The sequence below is a fragment of the Eumetopias jubatus genome, unplaced genomic scaffold, assembly GCF_037043125.1.
Source record: "Eumetopias jubatus isolate StellerSeaLion01/CBP00866 unplaced genomic scaffold, mEumJub1_p1.0 scaffold_14, whole genome shotgun sequence".
NCBI classification, from domain to species: domain Eukaryota; kingdom Metazoa; phylum Chordata; class Mammalia; order Carnivora; family Otariidae; genus Eumetopias; species Eumetopias jubatus.
In genome coordinates, this window is record NW_028274820.1 from 17,735,749 (window position 1) to 17,762,026 (window position 26,278).

General features: G+C 38.8%; 1 long non-coding RNA gene across 1 annotated transcript in view; it reads left to right on the top strand.

The window, feature by feature from the left end:
* The window catches only part of LOC148162491 (uncharacterized), a 117,011-nt gene extending 96,735 nt beyond the window's left edge, over positions 1-20,276 (top strand). Inside the window, exon 3 of the long non-coding RNA XR_015766744.1 lies at positions 20,106-20,276. This is a non-coding gene — a long non-coding RNA (uncharacterized LOC148162491). The remainder of the gene's footprint in view (positions 1-20,105) is intronic.
* The last annotated feature ends 6,002 nt before the right edge of the window (positions 20,277-26,278 follow it).

Consider the following 26,278-nt stretch of genomic DNA (forward strand, 5'->3'; position numbering starts at 1 on the left):
CAGGCATCAAAATCCAGGAGGCACAGAGAACCCCTCTCAAAATCAATAATAGGTCAACACCCTGACATCTAATAGTAAAACTTACGACTCTCACAGACAAAGAGAAAATCCTGAAAGCAGCTCGGGAGAAGAGATATGTAACCTAAAATGGTAAAAATATTAGATTGGCAACAGACCTATCCACAGAGACCTGGCAGGCCAGAAAGGACTGGCAAGATATCTTCAGAGCACTAAACGAGAAAAATATGCAGCCAAGAATACTATATCCAGCTAGGCTGTCATTGAAAATAGAAGGAGAGATAAAAAGCTTCCAGAACAAACAAAAACTAAAGGAATTTGCAAACATGAAACCAGCCCTCCAAGAAATATTGAAAGGGGTCCTCTAAGCAAAGAGAGAGCCTAAAGGCAGCAAAGATCAGAAAGGAACACAGACAACATACAGTAACAGTCACCTTACAGGCAATACAATGGCACTAAATTCATACCTTTCAATAGTTACTCTGAATGTAAATGGGCTCAATGCCCCAATCAAAAGACACAGGCTATCAGATTGGATTAAAAAACAAGACCCATCCATATGCTGTCTGCAAGAGACTCATTTTAGACCCAAAGACACCCCCAGATTGAAAGTGAGGGGGTGGAAAACCATTTACCATGCTAATGGACACCAAAAGAAAGCTGGGGTGGCAATCCTTATATCAGACAAACTAGATTTTAAAACAAAGACTGTAATAAGAGATGAGGAAGGACACTATATCCTACTTAAAGGGTCTATCCAACAAGAAGATCTAACAATTGTAAATATATATGCCCCGAACATGGGAGCAGCCAATTATATAAGGCAATTAATAACAAAAGCAAAGAAACACATTGACAACAATACAATAATAGTGGGGGACTTTAACACCCCCCTGACTGAAATGGACAGATCATCTAAGCAAAAGATCGACAAGGAAATAAAGACTTTAAATGACACACTGGACCAAATGGACTTCACAGACATATTCAGAACATTCCATCCCAAAGCAACGGAATACACATTCTTCTCGAGTGCCCATGGAACATTCTCCAGAATTGATCACATCCTAGGTCACAAATCAGGTCTCAACCGGTACCAAAAGATTGGGATCATTCCCTGCATATTTTCAGACCACAATGCTTTGAAACTAGAACTCAATCACAAGAGGAAAGTCGGAAAGAACTCAAATACATGGAGGCTAAAGAGCGTCCTACTAAAGAATGAATGGGTCAACCAGGAAATTAAAGAAGAATTAAAAAAATTCATGGAAACCAATGAAAATTAAAACACAACTGTCCAAAATCTTTGGGATACACCAAAGGCAGTCCTGAGAGGAAAGTATATAGCAATACAAGCCTTTCTCAAGAAACAAGAAAGGTCTCTAATACACAATCTAACCGTACACCTAAAGGAGCTAGAGAAAGAACAGCAAATAAAGCCTAATCCCAGCAGGAGAAGAGAAATAATAAAGATCAGAGCAGAAATCAATGAACTAGAAACCAAAAGAACAGTAGAACAGATCAACGAAACTAGGAGCTGGTTCTTTGAAAGAATTAACAAGATTGATAAACCCCTGGCCAAAAGAAAAGAGCAATGACCCAAATCAACAAAATCATGAATGAAAGGGGAGAGATCACAACCAACACCAAGAAATACAAACAATTATAAGAACATATTATAAGCAACTCTGTGCCAGCAAATTAGATAACCTGGAAGAAATGGGTGCATTCCTACAGATGTATCAACTACCAAAACTGAACCAGGAAGAAATAGAAAACCTGAACAGACCTATAACCACTAAGGAAATTGAAGCAGTCATCAACAATCTCCCAAGAAACAAAAGCCCAGGGCCAGATGGCTTCCCAGGGGAATTCTATCAGACATTTCAAGAATTAATACCTATTCTCCTGAAACTGTTCCAAAAAATAGAAATGGAAGGGAAACTTCCAAATTCATTTTATGAGGCCATCATTACCTTGATCCCAAAACCAGACAAAGACCCCATCAAAAAGGAGAATTACAGACCAATATCCTTGATGAACATGGATGCAAAAATTCTCACCAAAATACTAGCCAATAGGATCCAACAGTACATTAAAAGGATTATTCACCACGACCAAGTGGGATTTATTGCTGGGCTGCAAGGCTGGTCCAACATCGGCAAATCAATCAACGTGATACAATACATTAACAAAAGAAAGAACAAGAGTCATATGATCCTGTCAATAGATGCAGAAAAAGCATTTGACAAAGTACAGCATCCTTTCTTGATCAAAACTCTTCAGAGTATAGGGATAGAGGGTACATACCTCAATATCATAAAAGCCATCTACGAAAAACCTACAGCGAATATCATTCTCAATGGGGAAAGGCTGAGAGCTTTTCCCCTAAGGTCAGGAACGCGGCAGGGATGTCCACTCTCACCACTGTTATTCAACATAGTACTAGAAGTCCTAGCCACAGCAATCAGACAAGAAAAAGAAATCAAAGGCATCCAAATCGGCAAAGAGGAAGTCAAACTCTCCCTCTTTGCAGATGATATGATACTGTATCTGGAAAACCCAAAAGACTCCACCCCAAAACTGCTAGAACTCATACAGGAATTCAGTCAAGTAGCAGGATATAAAATCAATGCACAGAAATCAGTGGCTTTCCTATACACCAACAACAAGACAGAAGAGAGACATTCAAAGAGTCGATCCCATTCACAATTGCGCCCAAAACCATAAGATACCTAGGAATAAATTTAACCAAAGAGGCAAAGGATCTGTACTCAGAAAACTATAAAATACTCAGGAAAGAAATTGAGGAAGACACAAAGAAATGGAAAAACGTTCCATGCTCATGGATTGGGAGAACCAACATTGTGAAGATGTCAATGCTACCTAGAGCAATCTACACATTCAATGCAATCCCCATCAAAATACCATCCACTTTTTTCAAAGAAATGGAACAAATAATCCTAAAATTTGTATGGAACCAGAAGAGACCCAGAATAGCCAGAGGAATCTTGAAAAAGAAAAGCAAAGCTGGCGGCATCACAATTCCGGACTTCCAGCTCTATTACAAAGCTGTCATCATCAAGACAGTATGGTACTGGCACAAAAACAGACACATAGATCAATGGAACAGAATTGGGAGCCCAGAAATGGACCCTCAACTCTATGGTCAACTTATCTTTGACAAAGCAGGAAAGAATGTCCAATGGAAAAAAGACAGTCTCTTCAACAAATGGCGTTGGGAAAATTGGACAGCCACATGCAGAAGAATGAAACTGGGCCATTTCCTTACACCACACACAAAAATAGACTCCAAACGGTTGAAAGACCTAAACGTGAGACAGGAGTCCATCAAAATCCTAAAGGAGAACACAGGTAGCAACTTCTTTGACCTCAGCCGCAGCAACTTCTTCCTAGAAACATCGCCAAAGGCACGGGAAGCCAGGGCAAAAATGAACTATTGGGATTTCATCAAGATAAAAAGCTTTTGCACAGCAAAAGAAACAGTCCACAAATCCAAAAGACAACCGACAGAATGGGAGAAAATATTTGCAAATGACATATCAGATAAAGGGCTAGTATGCAAAATCTATAAACAACTTATCAAAGTCAACCCCCAAAGAACAAATAATCCAATCAAGAAATGGGCAGACGACATGAACAGACATTTTTCCAAAGAAGACATCCAAATGGCCAACAGGCACATGAAAAAGTGCTCAACATCGCTTGGCATCAGGGAAATCCAAATCAAAACCTCCATGAGATACCACCTCACACCCGTCAGAATGGCTAAAATTAACAAGTCAGGGAACGACAGATGTTGGCGGGGATGTGGAGAAAGGGGAACCCTCCTACACTGTTGGTGGGAATGCAAGCTGGTGCAACCCCTCTGGAAAACAGTATGGAGGTTCCTCAAACAGTTGAAATTAGAGCTACCATTCGATCCCGCAATTGCACTACTGGGTATTTACCCCAAAGAGACAAATGTAGGGACCCGAAGGGGTACGTGCACCCCAATGTTTATAGCAGCAATGTCCACAATAGCCAAACTGTGGAAAGAGCCAAGATGTCAATCGACAGGTGAATGGATAAAGAAGAGGTGGTATATATACACAATGGAATATTATGCCGCCATCAAAAGGAATGAGATCTTGCCATTTGCAACGACGTGGATGGAACTGGAGGGTGTTATGCTTAGTGAAATAAGTCAATCAGAGAAATACATGTATCATATGACCTCACTGATATGAGGAATTCTTAATCTCAGGAACAAACTGAGTGTTACTGGAGTGGTTGGGGGTGGGAGGGATGGGGTGGCTGGGTGATAGACATTGGGGAGGGTATGTGCTACGGTGAGCGCTGTGAATTGTGCAAGACTGTTGAATCACAGATCTGTACTTCTGAAACAAATAACGCAACATATTTTAAGAAAAAAGAAAAAGAAGAAGATAGCAGGAGAGGAAGAATGAAGGAGAGTAAGTCAGAGGGGGAGACGAACCATGAGAGATGACGGACTCTGAAAAACAAACTGAGGGTTCTAGAGGGGAGGAGGGTTGGGGGATGGGTTACCCTGGTGATGGGTATTAAAGAGGGCACATTGTGCATGGAGCACTGGGTGTTATGAACAAACAATGAATCATGGAACACTACATCAAAAACAAATGATGTAATATATGGTGATTAACATAACAATAAAAAAATTTAAAAAAATATGAAGAGTTTCTTTTCTCTGGACTTGGAGCTTATTAGCACATATTACAAAACATCAATTAACTTTTAACCTTTGGAAGGGACTAGATAAATATTTTACCAAGTGCTTAGAAATGAATTTCTCTATTTCCAATCTCCCATTTCTTCAGATATATGATTCCTATATACATGTTCGTAGAAGCAGAGCAACTAGACTGAAAATCTAGTGTGGAAAGAATAACAAAATTCCATAATTCACATAATTGGTAGTAGATTCTGGAACTTTTTTGGTAAATTCATTACACTTCTATGCATCACTTCTAAGTCTAGCTTCTGTTAAATTCTGCCCCATGCCTCATTCCTTAAATCATGAGTATGGATTCAGAGGGAGAGAGAGAGTTTATTTTTGTAGACTCACCCCGTGAATGGGATTGGGTCTGTTAATTATGTTGCTCTTTCCATCCAGAGAGGCAAAAGAAAGATTTCAATGATGCTTACAGGATGTTTATGACATTATGAATACCTGTATTTGCAGTGCAAGATAGGATGCGGAGCACACCATTTCCTTTGGACCCAGCAGCATGGCTGTTATAGACAGACACAAGCCTAACAGTTTTTCTGTTGGTTTTCTGCAGTCCCAATCTAATGTTTCATTCTTCTGTCCTTGCTTATTTTATCCTCATTAGGTTCACAGAGAGTTTAAACTCATTCCCCACCCAGAAACCCACAGGAATCAGGCAAATGTGTTTTGATGGATTTTTGTAGTTTCCTTTCAGATCCAGATGTTGGACAGCAGCCATCTTAGTAAAAACACTTGCTGCATGAGGCAGGTTAAAAAGGGAAGGAAATCTGAAGAAGATATCAATTGGGAGAAACCTATGTTCAGATAGAAACAAATTAAAATTTTTATTATTTACTAGATAGTAATAACTCAAAATTTGAAGTCTATAATCCCTGGAAGTGACATTGATTTCCACTTACCAAGGCTGACCTGGCTTCAGCCACTGCTGAGAACTCAGTCAGCCAGCGGCAGGGATACAACCCCGATATGACATCATGTACTGAGTTGACTGTGCGTTGAAAAAAAAAAGGAAATAATTAGATTTTTTTTATTTTTTTTATTGTTATGTTAATCACCATATATTACATCATTAGTTTTTGGTGCAGTGTTCCATGATTCATTGTTTGTTCATAACACCCAGTGCTCCATGCAGAACGTGCCCTCCTCAATACCCATCACCAGGCTAACCCATCCCCCTACCCCCTCCCCTCTAGAACCCTCAGTTTGTTTTTCAGAGTCCATCATCTCTCATGGTTCATCTCCCCCTCTGACATACTCCCCTTTTCTTCCTCTCCTGTTATCTTCTTCTTTTTCTTTTTTCTTAAAATATGTTGCGTTATTTGTTTCAGAAGTACAGATCTGAGATTCAACAGTCTTGCACAATTCACAGCGCTCACCGTAGCACATACCCTCCCCAATGTCTATCACCCAGCCACCCCATCCCTCCCACCCCCAACCACTCCAGTAACACTCAGTTTCTTTCCTGAGATTAAGAATTCCTCATATCAGTGAGGTCATGTGATACATGTCTTGCTCTGATTGACTTATTTCACTCAGCATAACACCCTCCAGTTCAATCCACGTCGCTGCAAATGGCAAGATCTCATTCCTTTTGATGGCTGCATAATATTCCATTGTGTATATATACCACTTCTTCTTTATCCATTCATCTGTCGATGGGCATCTTGGCTCTTTCCACAGTTTGGCTATTGTGGACATTGCTGCTATAAACATTGGGGTACACGTACCCCTTCGGGTCCCTACATTTGTATCTTTGGGGTAAATACCCAGTAGTGCAATTGCTGGATCGAACGGTAGCTATAATTTCAATGGTTTGAGGAACCTCCATACTGTTTTCCAGAGGGGTTGCACCAGCTTGCATTCCCAGCAACAGTGTAGGAGGGTTCCCCTTTCTCCACATCCCCGCCAACATCTGTCGTTCCCTGACTTGTTAATTTTAGCCATTCTGACGGGTGTGAGGTGGTATCTCATGGAGGTTTTGATTTGGATTTCCCTGATGCCGAGCGATGTTGAGCACTTTTTCATGTGCCTGTTGGCCATTCGGATGTCTTCTTTGCAGAAATGTCTGTTCATGTCTTCTGCCCATTTCTTGATTGGATTATTTGTTCTTTGGGTGTTGAGTTTGATAAGTTCTTTATAGATTTTGGAGACTAGCCCTTTATCTGATATGTCGTTTGCAAATATTTTCTCCCATTCTGTCGGTTGTCTTTTGGTTTTGTGGACTGTTTCTTTTGCTGTGCAAAAGCTTTTTATCTTGATGAAATCCCAATAGTTCATTTTTGCCCTGGCTTCCCGTGCCTTTGGCGATGTTTCTAGGAAGAAGTTGCTGTGGCTAAGGTCGAAAAGGTTGCTACCTGTGTTCTCCTTTAGGATTTGGATGGACTCCTGTCTCACGTTTAGGTCTTTCAACCATTTGGAGTCTATTTTTGTGTGTGGTGTAAGGAAATGGTCCAGTTTCATTCTTCTGCATGTGGCTGTCCAATTTTCCCAACACCATTTGTTGAAGAGACTGTCTTTTTGCCATTGGTCATTCTTTCCTGCTTTGTCAAAAATAAGTTGACCATAGAGTTGAGGGTCCATTTCTGGGCTCTCGATTCTGTTCCATTGATCGATGTGTCTGTTTTTGTGCCAGTACCATACTGTCTTGATGATGACAGCTTTGTAATAGAGCTGGAAGTCCGGAATTGTGATGCCGCCAGCTTTGCTTTTCTTTTTCAATATTCCTCTGGCTATTCTGGGTCTCTTCTGGTTCCATACAAATTTTAGGATTATTTGTTCCATTTCTTTGAAAAAAGTGGATGGTATTTTGATGGGGATTGCATTGAATGTGTAGATTGCTCCAGGTAGCATTGACATCTTCACAATGTTTATTTTCCCAATCCATGAGCATGGAACGTTTTTCCATTTCTTTGTGTCTTCTTCAATTTCTTTCATGAGTATTTTATAGTTTTCTGAGTACAGATCCTTTGCCTCTTTGGTTAGATTTATTCCTAGGTATCTAATGGTTTTGGGTGCAATTGTAAATGGGATCGACTCCTTGATTTGTCTCTCTTCTGTCTTGTTGTTGGTGTATAGGACTGCCACTGATTTCTGTGCATTGATTTTATAGCCTGCTACTTGACTGAATTCCTGTATGAGTTCTAGCAGTTTTGGGGTGGAGTCTTTTGGGTTTTCCAGATACAGTATCATATCATCTGCAAAGAGTGAGAGTTTGACTTCCTCTTTGCCAATTTGGATGCCTTTGATTTCTTTTTGTTGTCTGATTGCTGTGGCTAGGACTTCTAATACTATGTTGAATAGCAGTGGTGAGAGTGGACATCCCTGTCGCGTTCCTGACCTTAGGGGAAAAGCTCTCAGCCTTTCCCCATTGAGAATGATATTCGCTGTAGGTTTTTTGTAGATGGCTTTTATGATATTGAGGTATGTACCCTCTATCCCTATACTCTGAAGAGTTTTGATCAAGAAAGGATGCTGTACTTTGTCAAATGCTTTTTCTGCATCTATTGAGAGGATCATATGATTCTTGTTCTTTCTTTTGTTAATGTATTGTATCACGTTGATTGATTTGCGGATGTTGAACCAGCCTTGCAGCCCAGGGATAAATCCCACTTGGTCATGGTGAATAATCCTTTTAATGTACTGTTGGATCCTATTGGCTAGTATTTTGGTGAGAATTTTTGCATCCATGTTCAGCAGGGATATTGGTCTGTAATTCTCCTTTTTGATGGGGTCTTTGTCTGGTTTTGGGATCAAGGTAGTGCTGGCCTCATAAAATGAGTTCAGAAGTTTCCCTTCCATTTCTATTTTTTGGAACAGTTTCAGGAGAATAGGTATTAATTCTTCTTGAAATGTCTGATAGAATTCCCCTGGGAAGCCATCTGGCCCCGGGCTTTTGTTTCTTGGGAGATTTTTGATGACTGTTTCAATTTCCTTAGTGGTTATAGGTCTGTTCAGGTTTTCTATTTCTTCCTGGTTCACTTTTGGTAGTTGATACATCTCTAGGAATGCACCCATTTCTTCCAGGTTATCTAATTTGCTGGCATAGATTTGCTCATAATATGTTCTTATAATTGTTTGTATTTCTTTGGTGTTGGTTGTGATCTCTCCTCTTTCATTCATGATTTTGTTGATTTGGGTCATTTCTCTTTTCTTTTTGATCAGTCTGGCCAGGGGTTTATCAATCTTGTTAATTCTTTCAAAGAACCAGCTCCTAGTTTCGTTGATCTGTTCTACTGTTCTTTTGGTTTCTAGTTCATTGATTTCTGCTCTGATCTTTATGATTTCTCTTCTCCTGCTGGGTTTAGGCTTTCTTTGCTGTTCCTTCTCCAGCTCCTTTAGGTGTAGGGTTAGGTTGTGTATTTGAGACCTTTCTTCTTTCTTGAGAAAGGCTTGTATTGCTATATACTTTCCTCTAAGGACTGCCTTTGCTGTATCCCAAAGATTTTGAACAGTTGTGTTTTCATTTTCATTGGTTTCCATGAATTTTTTTAATTCTTCTTTAATTTCTTGGTTGACCCATTCATTCTTTAGTAGGACGCTCTTTAGCCTCCATGTATTTGAGTTCTTTCCGACTTTCCTCTTGTGATTGAGTTCTAGTTTCAAAGCATTGTGGTCTGAAAATATGGAGGGAATGATCCCAATCTTTTGGTACCGATTGAGACCTGATTTGTGACCTAGGATGTGATCAATTCTGGAGAATGTTCCATGGGCACTAGAGAAGAATGTGTATTCCGTTGCTTTGGGATGGAATGTTCTGAATATGTCTGTGAAGTCCATTTGTTCCAGTGTGTCATTTAAAGTCTTTATTTCCTTGTTGATCTTTTGCTTAGATGATCTGTCCATTTCAGTCAGGGGGGTGTTAAAGTGACCCACTCTTATTGTATTGTTGTCAATGTTTTTCTTTGCTTTTGTTATTAATTGCCTTATATAATTGGCTGCTCCCATGTTCGGGGCATAGATATTTACAATTGTTAGATCTTCTTGTTAGATAGACCCTTTAAGTAGGATATAGTGTCCTTCCTCATCTCTTATTACAGTCTTTGTTTTAAAATCTAGTTTGTCTGATATAAGGATTGCCACCCTAGCTTTCTTTTGGTGTCCATTAGCATGGTAAATGGTTTTCCACCCCCTCACTTTCAATCTGCAGGTGTCTTTGGGTCTAAAATGAGTCTCTTGCAGACAGCATATGGATGGGTCTTGTTTTTTAATCCAATCTGATAGCCTGTATCTTTTGATTGGGGCACTTAGCCCATTTACATTCAGGGTAACTATTGAAAGGTATGAATTTAGTGCCATTGTATTGCCTGTAAGGTGACTGTTACTGTATGTTGTCTGTGTTCCTTTCTGATCTTTGCTGCTTTTAGGCTCTCTCTTTGCTTAGAGGACCCCTTTCAATATTTCTTGGAGGGCTGGTTTCGTGTTTGCAAATTCCTTTAGTTTTTGTTTGTTCTGGAAGCTTTTTATCTCTCCTTCTATTTTCAGTGATAGCCTAGCTGGATATAGTATTCTTGGCTGCATATTTTTCTCGTTTAGTGCTCTGAAGATATCTTGCCAGTCCTTTCTGGCCTGCCAGGTCTCTGTGGATAGGTCTGTTGCCAATCTAATGTTTCTACCATTGTAGGTTACATATCTCTTCTCCCGAGCTGCTTTCAGGATTTTCTCTTTGTCTCTGAGACTCGTAAGTTTTACTATTAGATGTCGGGGTGTTGACCTATTATTATTGATTTTGAGAGGGGTTCTCTGTGCCTCCTGGATTTTAATGCCTGTTTCCTTCCTCACATTAGGGAAGTTCTCTGCTATAATTTGCTCCAATATACCTTCTGCCCCTCTCTCTCTCTCTTCTTCTTCTGGGATCCCAATTATTCTAATGTTGTTTCGTCTTATCATATCACTTATCTCTCGAATTCTACCCTCGTGATCCTGTAGTTGTTTCTCTCTCTTTTTCTCAGCCTCTTTATTTTCCATCATTTGGTCTTCTATATCGCTGATTCCCTCTTCTGCCTCATTTATCCTAGCAGTTAGTGACCCCATTTTTGATTGCACCTCATCAATAGCCTTTGTGATTTCGACTTGGTTAGATTTTAGTTCTTTTATTTCTCCAGAAAGGGTTTCTCTAATAACTTCCACGCTTTTTTCAAGCCCAGCTAGTATCTTTAAAGTCATGATTCTGAACTCTAGGTCCGACATCGTACTAATGTCCGTATTGAGTAGGTCCCTGGCTGACGGTAATACCTCTTGTTCTTTTTGCGGAGGTGATTTCTTTCGTCTTGTCATTTTGTCCAGAGGAGAATAGATGAATGAGAGAACAAAATGCTGACAGGTTTACAACGTCTACAGGAAATATACTGTATACAAATCAGAAAAGACCTGAAACCAGGGGAAAAGAAAGGGAAAGAAAGAAAAAAGAAATGAAAAAGAAAAAAAAAAGAAAAAAAGAGAAAAACAAAAACAAAACAATACAAAAAAAAGCAGAATATGATCAAATATGATCAGGCTAGTGCATAGATCAGTGCCACACACTAGATTTTGGGGGTATTTTGGTCTGTTAGAAAAAAGTGCCTCCTAAAATTTTAAAGGAAGAAAGACATATATGTACAAAATAAGGGTTGATACAATGAAGGGATGGAAGATGACTGTAAAGATGAAAGGTATAAAAGATTTTATAAAAGGACTTGGTAAGATAAGTTGTTTGAAAAAAGAAAGAAGATTTAAGAAAAAAAAGAAAAAAAAAGGAAAAAGGGAGAGAATGTGATCAGGCAGGAGACTAGAACAAAGCCATACACTAGTGATTTAGGGTATATTTTGATCTGTTAGAAGAAACTGTACCTCAAAATTTTAAAGAGAGAACAACTTATATATATATGCCAAAAATAAGGGTAACTACTATGAAGGGATAAAATATGATTCTAAAAATGAAAAATAAAAAATGTTTTTTTTTTTTTAAAAAAAGGGATTGATAAGATGTTGGTTGAAAAAGGGAAAAAGAAAAATAAAAAAAAAGTCAACAAAAATTAACTTTGATGAAATAATGAATCATGGTTAAAAAAAAAAAAAAAAGCCATGAATTTATGTGCAGTATTCCCCTAGCCCTGGAGTTCTCCCATTCTCCTTGATCGATCAACTTGGTCTTGGCTTGCTGGCTGTTTGTGCTGATCTTCTGGGGGAGGGGCCTGTTGCTGTGGTTTCCAAATGTCTTTGCCGGAGTCGGAATTGCCCCGCTCTTGTCGGTCCGGGCTAAGGAAGCTGTTCCGGTTTGCTCTCAGGAGCTTTTGTTCCCTGCAAGCTCTCGGTACAGCTTTGGAGGACCAGGGCAGAAATGGTGGCCTCCCAATCTCCCCCTGGAGGAGCTGAGAACTCGGGACCCCGCTCCTCAGTGTGCCCCCAGAGAAAAGCAGTCACTTCCTTGTCCCCGGTCTCCGGCCGCACTCCGTGCTCACCTGGCCTGTGACCGAGCGTTGCTATCTCTGGCACCCGACCCCGCACGGAGTCTCCAAACCCAGCAGATCCCTGCAGTGTGTTCCCGCACCGCTCCTCCCCGGGAAGGAAGGGGAGTCTCCCCGGATCTACTGCTTGTTGGGTCCCTGCTGGGGGAGCCGTGCCCTGACTGGGCCGCAGATCACAGTTTATGGCAACCCCGAGCTGAGAGCCCACGACTCTGCTCCGTCTCTGCAGCCAGCTTCCCCGCTCTGATATCTGGGAGCTCTGGCGCACTCAGGCACCCCCGGTCTTTCTGTGACCCCGAGGGTCCTGAGACCACACTGTCTCGGGAGGATTCCACCCCCCGCTTAGCCACTGCAGCGACGTCCCTCCGCCGAGCCAACTTCTAAAAGGTCCGATTTTGTGCTCCGTGGCTCTATCACTTGCCAGAAGCGGCTGGCGGAGGCCCCTCCCCCGCCGTCTATCCTCCCGAATATCGCCTCGGATTCACTTCTCCGCACGCCCTACCTTCCAGTAAGTGGTCGCTTCTCTGTTCAGAGAGTTGTTGCTACTCTCCTGTTCGATCTCCTGTTGAGTTCGTAGGTGTTCAGAATGGTTTGTTCCCTATTCAGCTGAATTCCTGCGACCAGATGAAATCTAGGTCTCCTACTCCTCCGCCATCTTGCTCCGCCCCGGAAATAATTAGATTTTTGTAAGATTACTGGACCCTGCCTCTAGAACTGATATCAATTCAAGGAGATTCAGAATGTCACGGTGGTCCACCAGTGAGAGCAGAAGCTTATGGAGATCAAGATGATCAATGGAATTTCAGCTCAAGTCTCTCTCATAGTGGGTACAAATAGGTCCCTGAACTCATCCTCTCATTATTTCCCCAGTTCCAGAAAGCATAATTGGAATAATAGGCATACTTAGCAAGTAGCAGAATCCTCAGCAGTTTCAAATATTAGTGGTATTAAAATTGCCTTGAAGGCTTATTCAAATGAAAATTGCTGTGTTTCTGCCCCAGTAGGGCAGGGGTAGGGATTCAAGAAGTTGCATTTCCAACAAGTTCCCAAGTGATGCTGCTGCTGCTGATAAGGGGCCATTCTTTGAAAGCCACTGATTTGAGCCATGATAATGATTAAATATTTTACTTTTAATTTCTTGCCATAAATATTAAAGACTACAGAAATGCTGTATGGGTCAAAGAAAGGTGTTGTGAGGGTCTGGATGGATCAGTGTAAGCATCCAGCCAATATAAATGATGAGATAATTTGGACACTATATCTATAGATACAAAACCAATGAGGGAAATCTGCACAATTCAGGAATTAATGTTTAAATTTTGTTAAGAGCGCTCTTACTAAGTTTGAAGTAAACGAAACTTTTTTCAGCCTTTCATTCTTTTCTGCAATGTGAAGATCATCTGAAATCAGATGAACTAGAAGTGGAAATTTTTAATATAGTATATTATAAAGTATTTTCAGTAAGAGTTTGATAAAGAACTATGTAGTAGTTTCTTAGGGTTGCCATAACAAATTACCACAAACTGCTTGGCTTAAAACAATGTAAATTTATTCTCTCACAGTTATGAAGTCCAAAAGTCTGAAATCAATATGTCAGCTGGGCCATACTACCTCTCAAGGCTTTAAGAGTGAATCCTTCTGAGTCTCATTAGCTTCTGGAGGCTCCAGGCATTCCTCGGCTTGTAGAAACATAACTCCAGTCTCTGCTTCTGTCTTCGCATGGCATTCTTCTCCCTGTGTTCCCGAGTCTTCTCTTCTTACAAGTACACTTGTCATTAGATTTAGGGCCCACCCAGTTAATCCAGGATAACCTCATCCTTTACCTAATTACATTTACAAAGACTCTTTTTCCAAAAAAGGTCACACACATGGATTCTGGGGTTAGGGCTTGGACACATAATTTTAGGGGCCATGTTCAAACCATAACTCATGAAGGAATCCTTTCTACCTGATTTATTGTTCACTAAAGTTTCACATATTTGGAATTTTAAGAAACAGAGTGGGATGTACATTTGTAGGCAAACTGCTATGAAGCTATAGAAAAAAAGCAATGATGATGGTTTTCACACCATTCTTTTATTGGGAAACACCTTTGTTACATCTTACTGAGGCAGAACAAGAGCAAAACCTTGTGTGGTAGATTGTAAAGTACGCTATCAGTGATTACTCCCATCCCGGTAAAAGAGGAGCCTCTTTCTTCCCTTGAATTTAGGTTGGCTCTTTGACTTGCTTTGATCAGCCAAATGTGGCAGAAATTCTTTGGTATGATTTTATGGGCATAGGTCTTAAGAAGCTTTGCAGCATTCATTTTTACATTCTTGGATGCCAGCTATGATATAAAAAAAAGTCAAATACACTGCAAGAAAGAGAAACCACATGAAAAGAGAGAGGCATTGGAGGAAAAGAGATTATAAACAGAGAAAAAGAGGGATGGGGTGCTTGGGTGGCTCAGTCGGTTAAGTGCCCAACTCATGGTTTCACACAGGTCATGATCTCAGGATTGTGAGATTGAGCCCTGCGTCAGGCCCTGCAGAGTGTGGAGCCTGCTTAAGATTCTCTCTCCCGAGCGCCTGGGTGGCTCAGATGATTAAGCGTCTGCCTTCGGCTCAGGTCATGATCCCGGGGTCCTGGGATCGAGTCCCGCATTGGGCTCCCTGCTCCTTGGGAGCCTGCTTCTCCCTCTGCTTCTCTCTCTCTCTCTCTCCCTCTCTCTCTCCCTCTGTTTCTCATGAATAAATAAATAAAATCTTAAAAAAAAAAAAAGATTCTCTCTCCCTCTCCCTTTGCCCTTCCCCCTCTAAGGGCACATGCACACACTCTCATAAAAAAGAAAGAAAGAAAAGGAAAGAAAAGAAAAAAGAAAAGAAAGAGAAAAAAGAAAAAGAGGGATGGCCAGCCCAGTCCCTTCCAGGCAGTTGGAATCATGTGAGTTAAGCCTTAGCTGAGCTGCCCTTATCAAAATTACATGGCACCAAGAAGAGCTGTCACTGCCAAGTACTGCTCAAGTTACAGAATTATAAGCAAATAAATAATCATATGCAACAGTAGACAATTGAAACAGTTTGTTTTAGGATATAGAGAAAGTAAAAGCTCCCTTACTGTGAAAAAATTCATTTTACTTTTTATTGTTAAAAACTTTTTCAAACAAACTGAGGGTTCTAGAGGGGAGGGGGTAGGGGGATGGGTTAGCCTGGTGATGGGTATTGAGGAGGGCACGTTCTGCATGGAGCACTGGGTGTTATGAACAAACAATGAATCATGGAATACTGCACCAAAAACTAATGATGTAATATATGGTGATTAACATAACAATAAAAAAATTAAAAAAAAAACTTTTTCAAAAGCATCAAATGACTGTTTTCTGATTTTCTAGTTTTTTCTTTTTTTAATTTAAATTCAATTAATTAACATATAGTATATTATTAGTTTCAGAGGTAGAGTTCAGTGGTTCATCAGTCTTATATAATACCCAGCGCTCAATACATTACATGCCCTCCTTAATGTCCATCACCAGGTTACCCCATACCCTACGCCCTGCCGTCCAGCAACCCTCAGTTTATTTCTTATGATTAAGAGTCTCTTAAGGTTTTGTCTCCCTCTCTGATTCCACCTTGTTTTATTTTTCCCTCTCTTCCCCTGTGATCCTCTTTTGTTTCTTAAATTCCACACATGACTCAGATCATATGATAATTATCTTTCTCTGATCGACTTACTTCGCTTAGCATAACACCCTCTAGTTCTAGCCACGTCATTGCAAATGGCAAGATTTCATTTTTAATGGCTGAATAGTATCCCATTGTGTGTGTATATAGAAGATGTGGTATATCTTCTTTATCCATTCATCTGTATATGGACATCTGAGCTCTTTCCATAGTTTGGCTATCATTGCTGCTATAAACATTGGGGTACAGGTGCCCCTTCAGATCACTACATTTGTATCTTTGAGGTAAATACCTAGTAGTGCAATCATTGGGTTGTAGGGTAGCTCTTTTTTCGCTTTTTGAGGAACCTCCATACTGTTTTCCAGAGTGGCTGCACCAGCTTGCATTCCCACCAACAGCATAAGAGATTTTCCCTTTCTCTGCATCCTCAGCAACATCTGTCATTTCCTGACTTGTTAATTTTAGGCATTCTGATCAGTGGGGGAGGTACTCATTGGGTTTTGATTTGTATTTCCCTGATGCCGAGTGATATTGAGCATTTTTTCATGTGTCTGTTGGCCATATGTATGTCTTCTTTGGAGAAATGTCTGCTCATGTCTTCTGCCCATTTCTTTTTTTTTTTCTTTTAAAGATTTTATTTATTTGAGAGAGAGAGACAGAACATGAGTGGTGTGGAGGGGCAGAAGGAGAGGGAGAAGCAGACTCCCTGCTGAGCAGGGAGCCCAACATGGTACTTGATCCCAGGACCCAGAGATCATGACCTGAACCGAAGGCAGATGCTTAACCAACTGAGCCACCCAGGCACCCTTTCTGCCCATTTCTTGATTGGATTATTTGTTCTTTGGATGTTGAGTTTGATAAGTTCTTTATAGATTTTTAGATACTAGCCCTTTATCTGATAAGACATTTGCAAATATCTCTAGTTATTTCTGTCACAGTTATTTATTTTGCCATGAGCTGAAGTGGTAAGACCTGAGAGGGTCAGTAAATAACTTGGTAAGAAGGGGAAGTTGTCAGACAGAGGAGGACGTATTACTCCTTTCTACCGTTTTGCTTTTGCTAGGAATGGTTAGGTGACTGTGAACATATTAGAAATAGAGACATATTGGAGATAGAGAAGTACATGAAAATAAAGTTGTAAAGAAGTTGAGCCTAGTTGAGAACATTAAATTTCAACCCAAGGAATTTTGACTGGACATAAAGAGACATTTCATGTGATGGATTTGCAAAATATGTTAAGAAAGTTGAAGACTTTCACTTTCAGACTGGCATTCAATGTCTTCCCACTGCTCACCAATTAATCTGTATTATGGAGGTGAGGGTACCGAGTGGGAAGCCATTGCAGTGATCAAAAACTAGGATAGACATTAGAGATAAACTGTAAATGAGAGAGCCAATGAAGAACCAATGAACCACAACTTCCTGCACATTTTTCCATTAAAATGGGTTTTCTGTTGCTTGCAGGCATTATGAGCAGCAATCCTTGATAATAAAGGAAAATAGCAATGGAAGCTGCAGATGTAGGAAGCCAGTTAAGGAACCAGCTATAAAGGCTAGTTTTAATCATATTGAACTTAGGTGGCATCTAAACATTAACAGATGATTATGAAAGGAAAAGGAAAAAATATATGTGTATACATTTTGAATTCACTTTCTCTTTAATGCAGAACAATATAGCAGAGGGGCTTAAAAAATGAGATCTGGAGGATAACCAGGTTGTAATTCTGGCTCTAATATTTAAGTCTGAGGTATTAAGAAAGTTACCATCCTGTTGTTGAATCAGTTTTCTCATCTGTACAATGGAGATAATAAAAGAACTTATCCTCCAGGATTGCTGTGATGACTAAATGGGCTAATATATATAAGGCATTTAGAACAACATCTGGCACATAATACCTGTCGTATAAATGTTAACAAATAATTATAAGACAGTTGCCTTGCTGATATCCATGCTCCCCCTTCTTTTTTAGCAACAGAAATCCTGCATTTTTAGGGGTGGCAATGTTCTCAATTAAAAGAAAAACTACATTTCCAAATCTCCCTTATAGATATGGATGACAAATGATCTGTAAAGGGAGCTGTTGGGTATAACTTATGAAATTTCTTTAAGAGGGCTAATTCAGGTATTTGGAATAATTTTTAATTATCCTTTTTCTCCGGGCACCTGGGTGGCTCAGTTGGTTAAGCGACTGCCTTCGGCTCAGGTCATGATCCTGGAGTCCCAGGATCGAGTCCCACATCGGACTCCCTGCTCGGCAGGGAGTCTGCTTCTCCCTCTGACCCTCTTCCCTCTAGTGCTCTCTATCTCTTTCTCTCAAATAAATAAATAAAATCTTTAAAAAAAATTATCCTTTTTCTCCCTTTTCCTTTCATGGAATAAATATATTATGACTGGAACTATAGGAACCCTCTTGGACCATGAGGGAAAGACCAAAAGAGCAGAACCTTTGATTCTGATATCTTTGAATCACTGAATCATGCCAGCAAACATTTTCAATCCTTGTTAGACTTCTCATTACATAAGAAAAATATAGATGTAAACCCTTGTGCATTTAAGTCACTGGAGACAGATCTCTTTTAATGTCTAACTTAATTCCTAATTGATAATGTATTACTATGAATGAAATGTCTAATTAAGAAATAATTGCCTTAGAAGAATGAAAGTAAATGGATCCAAAGGCAATGTGTCATGAAAGCCAAAAAAGAACAATATTTCCAAAAGGAGGGATTTATCTTAAATACATGTTGTAGTGACTTGCTTCTAGATGTTAGTTGTAATCTCCAAGGTAACCATGTACTAAAAAATATGGAAAAAAAAGGAAATGAGGAGAGAATCAAAGGTTACACTAAAAAAATTAGGATGAAAAAAGGCAGTGTTGGAGGATTTGAGTCACAAAAAACATATGAGACATATAGAACACAAATAGCAAAATGGCAGAAGTAAGTCTTTATCTGGAATCACTTTAAGTGTAAATAGATTAAACCAATCAATTAAAAAAGATTGGCAGAATGGATTGAGAAAATCATCTCTTGTGCTTGGAGATAACTATGTTCCATACAAATAGTACCCAAAAGAAAGCAGGATGGCTATGCTAATATCAGACAAAATAGACTTTAAAGTCAAAAATTGTTGGGCGCCTGGGTGGCTCAGTTGTTTAAGCGACTGCCTTCGGCTCAGGTCATGATCCTGGAGTCCCGGGATCGAGTCCCACATCGGGCTCCCTGCTCGGCAGGGAGTCTGCTTCTCCCTCTGACCCTCTTCCCTCTTGTGCTCTCTATCTCTCATTCTCTCTCTCTCTCAAATAAATAAATAAAATCTTAAAAAAAAAATTGTTGCAAGCGGCAAATAAGGATATTATCTAGTAAGATAAAGGTCAAATCATCAAGAAGACATAATAACTATGAACATATATGCATCAAACAATACAGCCTCAAAATATGTAAAACAAAAGAGCAGAATTTAAGACAGAAATAATTCTACAATATTAGCCGGAGACTCCATATCCCACTTTCAATAATGGACAGGAACAATGGATAGAAATGTACAATTACAAAAACTGACTCAAGAGGAAAGAAATAGAAAATATGAACCTACCAATAACAAGTAAAGAGATTGAATGAGTAATCAGACTTTCCAACAAAGAAAAGCATAGTATTAGATGGCTTCACTGATGAATTCTACAAAACATTTAAAGAATTAACACCAGTCCTCAAATTGTTCCAAAACCTAGAAGAGAAAGGAATACTTCCTAACTTGTTCTGTGAGGCCAACATTATTCTAATACCAAAGCCAAAGATATTAACAAAATAGAAACTGCAGACCAACGATTCTTATGAATATAGATGCCAAAATCAAATATAGTTCCCCAAATATGCTGACTAATGAACTGAATCCAACAGCATATTGAAAAAGACCAAGTGGGTTTTATCCCAGGAATGCAAAGGTATTTCAATATAGGAAAATCAACCAGTGTAATATATATTACATTAATATAACAAAGGGAAAGCTTATATGATCATCTCAATCAATGCAGGAAAAGTATTTGACATAATTCAACACTTTTTCATGATAAAAAGAAAGAAAAACACTTAGAAAACTAGGAATAGAAGGGTAATTTTTCACTGTGACAAGACACAAGATGACAATAATACCACAAGCTATAAATTCAGTACAATGCCTATCAAAATTTCAATAATCTTTTTTTTTTTCAGAAATGGGAAAGCTGTTGTTCAAATTCGTGTGTAATTTCAAGAGGCCCTCAAAAGTCAAGACAGTATTGAAAAAGAAGAACAATATTAAGGGTCATACTTCACAATTTCAAAATCTACTACAAAGCTACAATAATCAAGACTGTGTTACTGGCATAAATATGGACATATAGACCAGTGGAATAGAATTTAGAGTACAGAAAACAATCCAAATATAAATGATGAAACAACCTAATATATATAAGTAGTAAATATATAATTTAAATATATAATTTAAAACTGTAAAACTCTTAAGAGAAAACTTAAGAGTAAATCTTTAGATTTAGGGGTGCCTGGGTAGCTCAGTCGTTAAGCATCTGCCTTCAGCTCAGATCATGATCCCAGGGTCCTGAGATCGAGCCCCACATCAGGCTCCCCGCTCCACGGGAAGCCTGCTTCTCCCTCCCCACTCCTCCTGTTGTGTTCCCTCTCTCGCTGTCTCTCTCTGTCAAATAAATAAACAAAAATCTTAAAACAAAAACAAAAACAAACTTGGATTTGGCTAGCCAAAACAATCTTGAAAAAGAACAAAGCTAGAGGTATCACAATTCGAGATTTCAAGTTATAACACAAAGCTGTAGTAAAACAGTATGGTATCAGCACAAAAATAGGCACATAGATCAATGGAATAGAATAAAAAGCCCAGAAATAAACTCACATTTATATGGTCAAATAATCTTTGATAGAGGAGGCAAGAATATGCAAAGGGAAAAAAGAGAGCCTCTTCACCAAATGGTGTTGAGATAACTGGACAGCTACATGCAAAAGAATGAACTGGAACACTTTTTTACACCATACACAAAGATAAATTCAAAATGGATTAAGTACCTAAATGTGAGACCTGAAACTATAAAAATCCTAGAAGAGAGCACAGACAATAATTTCTCCAACGTCGATGCAGCAACTTTTTTCTAGATATATCTCTTGAGACAAGGGAAATAAAAGCAAGACTAAACTATTGGGACTACATCAAAATAAACAGCTTCTGCACAACAAAGGAATCATCAGCAAAACTAAAAGACAGCCTACTGAATGGAAGAACATATTTGCAAATGACATCTCTGTGAAAGGGTTAGTATCCAAAATATGTGAAGAACTATAACTCAACACACAAAAAACAAATAATCCAATTTAAAAATGAGCAGAAGATGTGAACAGACATTTCTCCAAAGAAGACATCCAGATGGCCAATAGATGCATGAAATGGTGCTCAACATCACTCATCATCTAGGAAATTCAAATCAATGAGATATCACCTCACACCTTGTCAGAATGGCTAAAATAAAAAACACAAGAAACAACAAATGTTGGAGAGGATGTGGAGAAAAAGGAGCCGTTGTGCAATGTTGGTGGGAATGCAAGCTGGTGCAGCCACTGTAGAAAACAGTGTGGAGGTTCCTCAAAAAGTTAAAAATGGAACTACCCCATGATCCAGTAATCACTCCACTGGATATTTACAAAAAAATACAAAAACACTAATTCAAAGGGACACATGCACCCCTATGTTTATTGCAGCTTTAGTTAAATACCAAAATCATGGAAACAGCCCAAGTGTCCATCAGTAAATGAATGGATAAAGATAAAAATATATATGTTATATATTTATTATATGTATTATACACACTACATCAGACACACACACACACACGTGTGTGTGTATAAATGGAATACTCTTCAACCATAAAAAAGAATGAAATCTTGCCATTTACAACAACATGGATGGAGCTAGAGAGAGTATCATGCCAAACAAAACAAGTCAGTCAGAGAAAGACAAATACCATGTGATCTCACTCATGTGTGGAATTTAAGAAACAAAACAAATGAGTAAAGAAAAAAAGAGATAAACCAAAAAACAGCCTCTTAACTAAAACTAGCCTTTTACAGGGAAGGGGGCGTGGCAGATGGGTGAAATAGATGAAGGGCATTAAGAGTTATACTTATCATGATGAGCACTGACTAATGTATGGAATTGTTGAATCACTATATTGTACACCTGGAACTAATATAATGCTGTACGTTAACTATACTGGAATTAAAATTAAAAACTTAATTAAAAAAAAAGTACAGAAGAACAAAAAAAAAGCACCTTGGCTTTGGCAGTGGATCCTTGCAGATGATACCAATAGCATACACAACAGAAGAAAAAAATAGATAAATTGGACCTTAAGAAAATTAAAAACTTTTGTGCACCAAAGAACATCATTAAGAAAGTAAAAAGACTACTTACAGAATAGAAGAAAATATTTACAAATCATATATCTGATAAGTATCTGATAAGGCTCTAGTATCCAGAGTATATAAAGAACTCCTACATCTCAACAAGAAAAAGATTAGCAACCCAATTTTAAAAATATGCAAGACGGGGGCACCTGGGTGGCTCAGTCGTTAAGCGTCTGCCTTCGGGTTAGGTCATGATCCCAGGGTCCTGGGTTCGAGCCCCGCATCGGGCTCCCTGCTCGGCTTGTGTTCCCTCTCTCGCTGTCTTTATCTCTGTCAAATAAATAAAAAAATCTTTAAAAAAATATGCAAGACAAACCATGAGAGACTATGGACTCTGAAAAACAAACTGAGGGTTCTAGAGGGAGGGGGGTCGGGGGATGGGTTATCCTGGTGATGGGTATTAAAGAAGGCACGTTCTGCATGGAGCACTGGGTGTTATACTCAAACAATGAATCATGGAACACTACATCAAAAACTAATGATGTAATGTATGGTGATTAACATAACATAATAATAAAAAAATAAAAAATAAATAAAATATGCAAATGACTTAAAATGACATTTCTTCAGAAAAGATACACAAATGGCCAAAAAGCACATAAAAAAGTATTCTACATCATTAGTTATTAGGGAAATGCAAGTGAAAAACCAGCATGAAATACCTCTTCACACCCACTAGGATGACAATAATTAAGAAAAGAGAAAATAAGTGTTGTCAAGGAGCTAGAGAAAATGGAACACTTGTACATTGTTGATAGGGATAAAAAATGGTGCAGTCACTGGAAAGTAGTTTGGTGTTTCTTGAAAAAGTTAAACATAGAATACATGATTTCACAATTCCTCTCCTAGCTATTTATCCTCTCAAATTGAAAACATGTACTCAGGGACTCCTGGGTGGCTCAGTCAGTTAAGCATCTGCCTTTGTCTCAGGTCATGATCCCGGGGTCCTGGGATGGAGCCCTGCGTCAGGCTCCCTGCTCAGCAGGAAGCCTGCTTCTCCCTCTTCCTCTGCCTGCCGCTCCTGCTGCTTGTGCGCTCTCTCTGTCAAATAAATAAATAAAATCTTTAAAAAAGAAAGAAGAAGAAGAAGAAGAAAGAAAACAAGTACTCAAAGCAGAGGACCATAATTAAGGTTGAGCAAGGGGGTTAAGCAGATGGAAGGTACCCAAAGTTAACCATACATACGGTTGCTCTAATAAAAAGATAAAAGGACAAATACGGGTCACAGCTATAGTTCACCAATTAGCCTAATGAGTAGCTATGCATTTTATGTGTACTTCTTGGGTTATAAAAGCAATTTGATTACTTATTACCTATATTTAACACAGTTTATGGGTCTCTCCTATGTCTGAAAACTACTAACTTATTATCTATATACTTATCATGGCTTTCAAGCTTTATACATCCCATTTGTTTTTCTTGTGTTCCATAGCCGAGTTATATACTCTTAATCTATGAAACAAATATTAATTAATGGGAAATGACATATTAATACCATGAGCTATGTTCAAGGTATTATGTTTTATGTATTTTACATATGGTAAAATTTACTCTAGGTTTTTAGCCAATGGATGAAAATTAGATAAGATTAAGCAGTGATAACCCACATTTTACTGACTAATATTCTTGTCTCTCTAACACAAATCCTAGTACTATCCAAATTCTCTGACAGGTAATTTGGAGAATCCTGAGTGCCTCTGGTACACTCACAAATAGTCTGCATCTTATCTGCACTGTACTCAACTGGTGGATACAGTGCACAAAGTGGATACAGTTGTTGTTTTTAAATTTTTCTCTCTTGAGCTCAGTGAGGTTCTTAGATACGAGTCCAATGTGTGAGCTAGGTAAAACCATATCTCAATGATTCTAAGTGATTTTAAAAATGTAGTATCTAAGGCTGCCTTACTGGATCATGCTTACTATTCTTGGATTTTTCTTTAAGAATCTTTTTTTAAGGTACTATGGTCCTGTTCCAATGGGTTTCTTGTGGTCTTACCCCACAGACTCATCAGGAACAACCACATATATGTCAGTCTCTGACTGAAGCTGAGATACTCACACCCTCACACATATCACATATTTATTATTCCAAATCCTTTTAACAAGCTTGAATGATAGGTACCATCATATTTGAAGAACATGAGTTTCCTCAGACATAAAAAGCTTGCCCAAGTATGGTAGTCCCTGCTTAGGCCTGTCATGCTCAATCCCCCACAAGCTTTGTCATACTAGAGGTGACTGTATATATGCTTATATCATCTCATGGATAGAAGATGCCTTGTCATTACTAAGTATATAAACTCCTAATAATGATGCTAGATGACACTTATAGGGAATGAAATTATTTCTGGACCCTGACTGTTAACTCCAAGTGATGGGGCTTGTGCTGAGATATAATCATGCCCTTCTCATTCCTTCATACTGATAGTAGCAGTACAGCTTGTCATTAAGTTGGGGAGTGAAAACTGGACAGATGATTAGTCCAATATTGCTATCACAGATTCCTCTTCATATCTTCTATGAGCCTTGGCAACAAGGAAATGGAAATTAATCTCTACACCCAACGTGAGGCTTGAACTCACAACTCTGAGATCAAGGGGTCAGACGCTCCACCAACTAAGTCAGCCAGGTGCCCCTAGGAAACAGAAACTATTATGAGGCCTTATAAATACTACAGTTTCTATCTTATAGTTCCAGATTACATTCTGGTGACTATAGGAAATACTGTACCCAAAGACCTTGTCTTTAACAGAAATCATAGAATTACAAAAGTAACTATAAGCAACAGCCTCTTCATGAAGACCTATCCACTTGGGCCTGTCATTTTGGAGGCTGAAAAATTGTCTACTTCCTTTAAGGAAAAGTTTTAACCAAGAGGCAATATTTAAGCAGATCCCCCGAACTCAAAGTCAATGGCATATTTCAGAACAATCAAATTTAATATGGTTTGAGGTTTTGGAATAAAATCTCATATGATCCTAAGCAAAGAGTGAAACTCCCTTCCCAGAGTCCAGGAAAGAGCTTGAACTGACGATACTAAAAACTGGGTTAAACCAAACCAAAGGAAGCAGACAGTAGGATGGGAGGCTCTGCCAACACAGGGTGGACTGGAACAGATAGTCACATACATTATCATTTTCCAAAACATCCTCTCTCCTGGAAGCCAGTGTTACCACTTGGCCTGCCAAAGCCCATGTGACCAGCCATTAATAACAAACTCAGGTCAACCATATCCTATGAAGTTCTTAACCCTTTAATCTCACAACAGTGCTGTTCTGAAGATGAACTGGTATATTTCTGTGTTGAAGGAATTTAAAGATTTGAGGTAGCCCAGAAGAAGTTGTCTAAAGGGACATTTTTCTTTCAGAAGTTAGGTAGTCTGTTCCTTGCTGAGGACTGCAGAAGATGACAGTTAAGAGATGACAGTTAAAATTGTGCCTAACATGTTAAGCCAATCACTATTTATGGAAAATTATTCTCTATATTTGGATATTCCTCAAACAAAAAAAATTTAAGAAAGCATTCTATTTAAATACATGAAATAAAAATTTTTCTAGTTACTAAAATGCTACTTTACCCTCTCTAGGCAGACACTGTATTTAGAATGTTCATTCACTTTCTAATTTAATCTTCTAAATAACTCTGTTATGCAGAGTTTAAAGTTAGAGAAACCAAGACCTAGAGGGCTAGGTAATGATTCCATTCAGAATGGGGGATTGGCTTTATGGGATTAAGTTCGCCCCGATCCCTCTACCACCCATATTATTCTCAGAGAAAATACAACCAAACTTTTCTTTGCAACTGAAATATGCAATTCTTAGTGAAACTTTTTTCAATTTTTTGTGATAAAATACTCATAAAATTACCATCTTAATGCTTTTAAGATGTGCAGTTCATTGATAATAAGTACAATTTAT